Raw genomic sequence first — 6,580 nt, 5'->3', positions numbered from 1 at the left:
TAAATAAATGAGATTGTTTTATTATTTCTCATGGATTTATGGGTTGGCTGGGGCTTAGCGGGTGGTTCTGCTGGTCTCACTTGGGGTCTCACAAGTAACTGCAGTCAGATGGCGGGTGGGGCTGTGACATGGTGACTTGGCAGGGACCGCTGCCAGGCTGTGCTCCGCTGAGGTGTTGGGAGGGCTGAGCTGCTCCCTTCTCAGGTAGGCTCAGGGCTTCTCACTCTCCACGGCGCCTCTCCAGCGGGGAATCGGGGCTGCCTGCTTATGGCTCAGAGTTCTCAAAAGCACCAAAGTGCATGCTGTCAGACCTTTAGGGCTTGTGTTTGGAAACGGCATCCCTTCTGTCATATTCTGCTGGCAAATACGAGTCACAGGCCAAGCCCAGAGTCCGTGTGGACTGGAGCCAGGCAAGGTGTGCCTAGAGAGGCAGGTTCATGGGGGGGCATCTTTGAGAAGCAGCTTCTACTGGGCCAGTGGTTGGAAAGTCTTTGCCTGAAATGTGGGGTTGGGGTAGTGGGTGCTGAAGCTGGAAAAGCAGACAGGGCAAGGGTCAAATGCAAGTTTCTATGTCCTGCAATCCCCAAGTTGGTGGGGGGGGGGAGAAGCACCCCGCCTTTGTAAGAAAGATGAAATACCACAGTTCTGGCAACGCTCTCCCCAAACCCCAAAGGCCACCAGTTGCGTCCCCATCTCTATGGAAGAGGGTGATAGGCAGGGGCCATCTAGGATCCGCCCTGTGTCAGAGAGGCCAGCAGTCTCCCTCCCTCTGCCACAGCAGAAATTGAATCTCAGAAGTCATTAAAAACCGTCTTTTACATTCTGAAGATAAAAATCAAATCAGCTACTCCCTGATTAAGACTTTGTAACACTCTTGACATAAAATCCAAATACCTCCCCACAGCCCTCGCCTACATGATTTTTCTCATTCTGTTTTTCTCTCCTACTTCTTCTTGGACCACTCTTACCCTCACAAACTCTGCTCTGGCCACATCCACCATCTTATATCTCCTTCAACCCTCCCTCCTGCCCCAGGGCCTTTGTATCTGCTCTCCCTTCTACCTTTAGTTTGGAATGCCTTCCCCCTGCTCTTTTATGGCTTACTGATTACTCTGGTGTACCACCCATCTGCAGCATCACCACCCCCTCCTTCCCATGGTTCATGCTTTTCTCATTTCCTACTCAGCGATGATCAATATTAGATTATTTTTAAATGTCTCTGTTTATGTCTCTCATTTGAATGTGAGCTCCAGGCTTGGCTTCACTGCTTCTGCATTCCCAGCATGCAGCAAAAGTTCATCACATAGTAGGTGCTCAAGAAATATGCGCCGAGTGAACAAATGGCCTTTTCCTCATTGTGGGAGAGTTTGTCCTTTACCTTGGACCGTGAAGAGTCATGAAGGTTTATAAGCAGAAGAGTGACATGGTCAGACTCTGTCTTTCAAGGTCTACCCTGGTAGCTGGGGGGAGGTTGGGTGAGAGGAAGGATACAACTGGCGTGGGGGGGAGATCAGAGAGGAGGCAGAGAAGACTGGGAGGGGGTGGACAGGGCAGTGGAAAGGAGATAAGAGACATCAGTCCCCAAAGGGCAGGAGATCTGGATGTCAAAGAAATGTTATCTTACGAGAATCAGTTCATTAGCTCTTGATCTCTGTAGCTTTGATTTCCTCCTTTTGCTGACTTGCTCCTTTTCCATCACATCTTGGAATTCCCAGGCTATCTGCAGGGAAGAGATATTAGTTTATCTTTAATTGCTTTGCTGGAAGCCCGCGGCTCAGTCCATCCATGCCCTGTATTTCATCATTGTTTGGCCACAGACCCTGAGAGTCTGTGGCTTTGGCAAAGTCCAGGCCACAAAGGAGTTCAATGGATTATGTGCAGGTTTACTTATCTCCCTCTGTGTGACCCTCTTGGCGGGGGGGGGGGGGCAGGCCACAGGGAGGGAGCCAGGGCTTAGCAGAGAACATTACATGTAATAAACACTTTAAAATGTTAGGTAGTAGATGAGTGGGGATGGCAAAGTGAGTGGGTGGGTGGAGGATGGATGGATATTTGGGACGGATGATCACGTTGGGGGGGATGAATGAGTAAGTAGGTAGATGCATGAGTGGGTGGATAGATCTGTGGATGTGTGAATAGGTGGGTAAGTAATTGGGTATATGGGTAGATGGGTGGGTGGGTGAATGGGTAAATGAATGAATAGGTAGATGGGTGGAGAAATGGTTGGTGGGTGAATGAATGGGTAGAAAGATGGGTAGTGAATAGAATATGTGAATGAATAGAAAGAAAGATAGATGTGTGAGTGTGTGAGTACATGGATCGATAGATGGATGGGTAGATAAATGGTTGGGTGTGTAGTTGGATAGTCTGGTGGCTATATGGTTGGATAGTATATGGATGGTTGAATGAAGTGCTGAGTTGATGGGTAGGTGGTAGACAGAAGATGGAAGAAGAATGAGTAGATGTTTGTGTTGGTAAGAAATCCAGACTCACCCATTCACCAGGAACCTGGGTCAGGAAACTCAGGCCTTGATAAAGGCCATCAGGCTAGCATAGAGTAGGAGCTAGAACCAGACATCTGGTCACACAAGACAGCTAATAGGTATTTATATTAGAATATTCAGTCAGAGGGTGAGAGAGCTAGAAAAAAATCTTAAATGAGGTTGGATGCATCCAAAGCATTTAGCATAATGCCTGGTATATCGTAACTGCTCAATGTTAGCTGCTCTTTTACAGTTGTTAGCAGTACCCTTCTATTAATGTGTACTTCCGTGTTAGTCATGGTACCAAGCACTTCATATACATTATCTCCTTAGTCCCCCCAGCAACTCTGAGAGGTAGATTCTCCCATTAGCCCTATTTTACTCATGAGTATGGTTATTATTATTGGGTGTGACAAAAGAGAAACAGGCAAGAAGACTGGATTCCAAACTGATGGAAAATTCCCTGGGGCTGCTGGAAGTTTGGGCAAGGCCACAGCAAAGAGCAGTTGTCCGAGTGACATCTACTCAGAGGTGTCAATGATTTCCCTTGCGCCTTTGGGTGTCCCCATAACTACCCTCATAAAACAAATGCTCCCTTCCAGGGGTCTGTGGGAAGAGGGGAAGGGGACTAAATTAGTCTTGCTTGGTGCCCAGAAGTGCCAAGAAACCTGAGGACACTCAGTGGGATTATAAATAAGTGATGGCTCTTATTACGGATTTTAAGAAGGAAAAACTGACTTCAAGTGAATACATCTCTTGCTGCCACAGTTTACAGGGGGTTCATCTGTATTGACAGGGATGAATTGGGCTGATTTGATATCATTCAGCCTCAGGTGAAAATCTCAACACCTTCTAGGAGGAAGTCTGCCAAGAGGACATGAGCAGATCGAGTTTGTGAGCTGGTGCTGGGACTCAGCTGCCCACTCTCTGGGTTTGACCTTTGGGATGCTGTTCCCCTTGACGAGCTGTAAAATGACATGGTTGTACTCAAACTCTTACCATGGGCACCCCTTCTCTGGAAAACATTCTGAATTTTATTATTCTTTTTGCCCTGTGTCCTGTAGGTTCATTTTCTTTCCCCCTGTTTCTTATAAGTACATTATAAGGCGATGATAAACTTTTGGTTTGTGGAGAAAGAATTGTATCAGTTGGACTCTTTGGGACATAAAGGAAACTATCATGACTCAATCTGGCTTAGGTAAAGAAGGGAACATTTACTAGCTCACACAGCTGGGAAAAAAATCCAGGAGTAGTGCCTTCAGGCATGGCTGGATTCAGAAATTCTAATGATATTGTCAGGACTCAGTATCTCAATCTCTGAGCCTTCTTTCCCCTGAATTAGCTTTATTTCTAGATAGTCTCTCCTCTTATGATGGCAGAAAATTCTAGGAAACGAAGGCCAGATGTTTCCAAATAGTTACAGTCTTCATTCAGAAAATAAAAATTCTAAACTGGGTACAGCGCAGAGCCTGAGGAAACAGAGACAAAGCTTTTCAACTATCTGCAGTTCCAAGATCCAGGCGTGTCTAGATGTTCTTTATCTAAATCCGGAACCAAACTTTGCAGGAAATGGGCCACCCAGAGGGAAGAATCTGAATGACACGGAATGCCTAGCACTGGCCTTGGGCTTGGAGAAGAATCCCCCGGTCAGACCCTTGTGGCTGTGAAATTGCCTCGTCGTCTATACTGCCATCCCAGCCCGAGCCGCATCCCCTCTGGCCTGGACAATTACAGATGCCTCACGAGGAGTCTTCCTGCCGCCTTTGTCTCCCAACACTTCATTATGCACACAGCGTCTGGAAAAGTCAGTTCAAAAAATATATCAGCACACGGGACTTCCCTGCTCAAAAGTCCTCATGGCTGCCCATCAGGATTAAGAAAAACTCAAACTGGGGCACCTGGGTGGCACAGTCGGTTAAGCCTCTGACTTCGGCTCAGGTCAGATCTCACGTTCATGGGTTCGAGCCCTGCGTCAGGCTCTGTGCTGACAGCTAGTTCAGAGCCTGGAGCCTGCTTTCGGTTCTGTGTCTCCTTCTCTCTCTGCCCCTCCCCCTCTCATGTTCTGTCTCTGTATCAAAAATAAACAAAACATTAAAAAAAAAAAGAAAAACTCAAACTTTTCCCTTAAACTCAAGAATAAAATCCCAACAAGGCTCTGCATGACCCGTCCACCTCTCTAACTTCCCTTCCCAAGGTCATTTCCACCTTAGGGCCTTTGCTCTCTTTCATTCCCATGCCTGTCCTGCCTTCTTCAGAACTTCACATGGTTGTCTTGTCCCTGACCTCAGGTGCTCAGCTTAGATATATCACCTCCTCTGGGAAGTCTTCCTTGACTGACCAACCACTCTATCTAAAGTTGCCGGCACCTCTCTCAGAAATGCTCTATAACTTCCTCTTGTTTACTTTTCTTCATGGCATTTATCACAATCCAAGGGATCTGGTTTATTTATTTAGCTTGTTTTATTAACTGTATTCCCCACGAGAATATAAGTCCATGAACATAGGGACTGCCTGTTTTATTCTTCTCACTGTGTCTCCAGCATCTAGAGTAGTGTTTGGCATATAGTAGGTGCTCACTAATTATTGGTTGGGAGAATAGTATTTCCAGACCAGCGAATACCTTTGCCTTCTATTAAATTAATCTAGGGTTTCTCAACCTTGGCACTATTGACATTCAGAGCTGGAGAATCATCTATTGTGGGTGTCCGTCCATCCTATGCACCTGGAGGATATTTAGCAGCATCCCTGGCCTCTGCCCACAAAATAATGACACCTTGGACAAGGATCATGATGATAGGGGTGATGAGAAGTAAACAAATTTGAAAAATATAGTAATATAATGCACAATACTACGGAAATGAACCCCTTCATTTTAGAAATGAAGGAAAAAGCCAGAGAGGAGAAGGAGCCCTATGGCTTTAGTCAGTTTTTGTCTTTCAAAGCAGAGGGCTAACTGTGTATCCCTAGAACCTACTTACCTTTCATGCAGTAAATTTGTGTTGAAAAGGATAAATAGTAAACATGCGCCCCAACTATAGCATCCTTAGGGAAGACTTGCCCATCTCTTCAGGTAACTCCTTTGGTTCTATATTCATTTCTGGAGATTATTTGATGGATTCTGTCTCCTCTGTTGGACAGGAGATCCAGGGGAGAATGGCTTCTTTATGGAGCCTGGCACAGGGCCAGGCACACAGAAAGCTCTCCGTAACTAGCTGCCCAAGGTAACATGAATAAATGAATGAATCACCAGACTATATAAACCCGCTGACCCCTCACTCTCCTCTTCCTCTCACCCTACTTTATTTTTCATCTTAGTAGTTACCACCAGCTGCCACATCACATATTTATTTGTTGATGTATTTCATTGTCCATCTTCCTCCACTAGAATCCAGAATTCCATTCTAGAATTAGATTTTAGCATCTGGCATGGAAGCTCATGAAAGCAAGGGCTATTTAAAATTGCAGTCTGCCCCCACCCCACCCCGGCCTCCCTCCCTGTTCTTTGCTTCCTTATCCCTTCAGCGCTTATCACTGTCTGACATATTACTTGACTTTCTTGGTTTTTTTGTCTGTCTCCAGCCAGTTCTATGACGGCCGAACGTTTGTGTTTGGCTCACAGCTGTTTCTCAGACGCTCCTCCTAGTGCCTAGGCCATTGAAGGCGCCCACCCCTACGTTGTTGACCTGACAAAAGATGGAGGGATTGCGATTCAGCCAGGGAAGGCAGCCCAGGTGGGATGGGCCAGACCGCCAGGTGCATCTCCTTCACCCACAGCCCCAGCCCGCCCCCAGCTTCACCTGGAGGCTGGGCCGGGCAGGCAGGAGTTAAGCGGTGCGGACGCTTCCGACCCGCAGGTGGCGCCGTCCCGCCTCTGTGCCTGACTCCGGGCGCTCCGAAGTGCGGGACAGAATCTCAGCCAGCGCGGAGCCGAAGCTCAGCCCCGACTTGTTGATCTCGCTCAAGCAGCAGCAGCAGCAGCAGCCGCCGCCGCCGCCGCCGCGGGAGCAGGAGCAGGAGGAGGTGGAGCAGGAGGCGCCGCCCGACCGCCGACCTGCCACCCGCGCACCCAGCGTTCGCCCGCGCCCCCAGCCTCGGAG

General features: G+C 47.7%; 1 long non-coding RNA gene across 4 annotated transcripts; it reads right to left on the bottom strand.

The window, feature by feature from the left end:
• Window positions 1–5,854, bottom strand: LOC115275026. 4 transcript variants are annotated; one of them, XR_003901368.1, is made up of 4 exons: window positions 5,777–5,854; window positions 5,462–5,695; window positions 1,625–1,720; window positions 1–529 (listed from the first exon to the last, which is right to left on the bottom strand). It is a non-coding gene; the product is annotated as an uncharacterized LOC115275026 (long non-coding RNA). The 4 variants fall into 4 exon arrangements; XR_003901367.1 differs by adding an exon at window positions 4,216–4,279 and having other exon boundaries at window positions 5,462–5,815; XR_003901369.1 differs by having other exon boundaries at window positions 5,782–5,811.
• Window positions 5,855–6,580: the final 726 nt, after the last annotated feature.

The sequence above is a fragment of the Suricata suricatta genome, chromosome 12, assembly GCF_006229205.1.
Source record: "Suricata suricatta isolate VVHF042 chromosome 12, meerkat_22Aug2017_6uvM2_HiC, whole genome shotgun sequence".
NCBI lineage: Eukaryota > Metazoa > Chordata > Mammalia > Carnivora > Herpestidae > Suricata > Suricata suricatta.
This window is presented reverse-complemented; position numbering and strand designations above follow the sequence as displayed.